Source organism: Malania oleifera, chromosome 8 (assembly GCF_029873635.1).
Source record: "Malania oleifera isolate guangnan ecotype guangnan chromosome 8, ASM2987363v1, whole genome shotgun sequence".
Taxonomy (NCBI): Eukaryota; Viridiplantae; Streptophyta; class Magnoliopsida; order Santalales; family Ximeniaceae; genus Malania; species Malania oleifera.
In genome coordinates, this window is record NC_080424.1 from 14,984,289 (window position 1) to 14,985,887 (window position 1,599).

Consider the following 1,599-nt stretch of genomic DNA (forward strand, 5'->3'; position numbering starts at 1 on the left):
AGCTAAAATCTGATGAGATAGAGAAGCAACTTGAGCAGAAAGTGCAGCAAATGGCTCCAATTCATGAATCCTAGCAACTTTCTTAGCCATAGTTCTTTCAGTTGGCCATTGATAGTTATTTGAGGTCATTTCTTACAAAAGAGCAGTAGCACCCTCAGGTGTCTTTGACATCAATGTTCCCCCAAACGCAACATCAACTAAAGTCCGAGTTTGCCCATTTAACCCATTATAGAACATCTAAATCTGCAACCAATCTAGCAATCCATGTTGTGGGCAGTGTCGAATCAAATCTTTATACCTTTCCCATGCTTCATAGAGTGATTCAAAATCATATTGCTTGAATTGAACAATCTCACTCCTAAGTTGAGCTACTTTTATAAGTGAAAAGAATTTATCTAGAAATTTTTCTGCCATGTCCTGCCAACTAGTGATACTCCTCGATTGTAGAGACTGCAACCAACCTTTTGCTTTGTCCCTCAAAGAAAAAGGGAACAGTCTCAGTCTAATGGTGTCTTCAGTAACACCATTGATCTTTACAATGTCACAAATCTCCAAAAATATCCCCAAATGGATATTGGGATCATCAAGTGGTGATCCACTGAATTGGGCCTACTGCATCATACTGATTAATGCGGGTTTGAGCTCAAAATTGTTGGCATTAATGGGCTAGCGTTTGACACCCAAATAGTTTTCATTCATAACTAGTCATACGTAATCCTTCAAGGTGCATGGCTGCGCATTATCTTGTCTGTTCTCCATGGCTAGTACCCTCTCTTTCCTTAGTTCTTTAAGTGTTCTTTCAATCTCCGGATAAAAAGGAATAATGGCACGGGTTCTAGCACGGCGCATCCAACGTCAAAAACACACCTAAAATAAGGAAGATGATAAAATAAAATAAAATAAGAAATAAAATAATAAAAAATATAAAAATAAAATTCTAAATTAAAACCAAGATTACTTTGTATCGATATTGGCAAAAATAATAAAAACTCAATCCCTAGCAACGAATGCCAAAAACTTGATCAGTGCAAAACTGCAAGTGCACAGTATCGTAGTTTTATAATATAGTGATGTGAAGAGTATCGTCCTCAGGGATTAATGTCTTAATTTTACCAAGTACCAAAATTGTACTAATCTTGATTTTAATTAAAAAAAATTAATGATTTTAGAATGTGAAATTGAAATAAGGCTTAAATAAACTATTCAAGGGAAAATAAAATTGGTTGCCACGTACCAAATTAATGAGGGTGAAAACTTCCAGGAAATCAATTTCACCTAGTTTATCACTATGCTTTACTCATCTAATTAATTTGACTTCGTTTTTTCTGTTTGTTAGCAAATCTCTAATTTTTCCAAAAGTCTCTTTCAATAGTCAATCAGAACCTATTCTTATTTATTATTTAACATAAGAATATGCAAATTAATAACACAAGAATGCAATAAAATCCTCGATTTTTTTTTATCGCTACGTAAGTTCATATAAATCTCTCGATCTCTATATTCACCTACGCTAAATTATCCTAGATCTATCCTATAATTCCGCTTTTCGGTAGCAACTCACAAGACCAACATCTTCTAATTAATGGCCAGTTAATTAAA

At 34.1% G+C, this 1,599-nt stretch overlaps 1 non-coding gene across 1 annotated transcript; it reads left to right on the plus strand.

Moving 5' to 3' along the window:
- The first annotated feature begins 259 nt into the window (after positions 1-259).
- Positions 260-366, plus strand: LOC131163280 (small nucleolar RNA R71). Its single transcript, XR_009139050.1, has one exon. It is a non-coding gene; the product is annotated as a small nucleolar RNA R71 (small nucleolar RNA).
- The last annotated feature ends 1,233 nt before the right edge of the window (positions 367-1,599 follow it).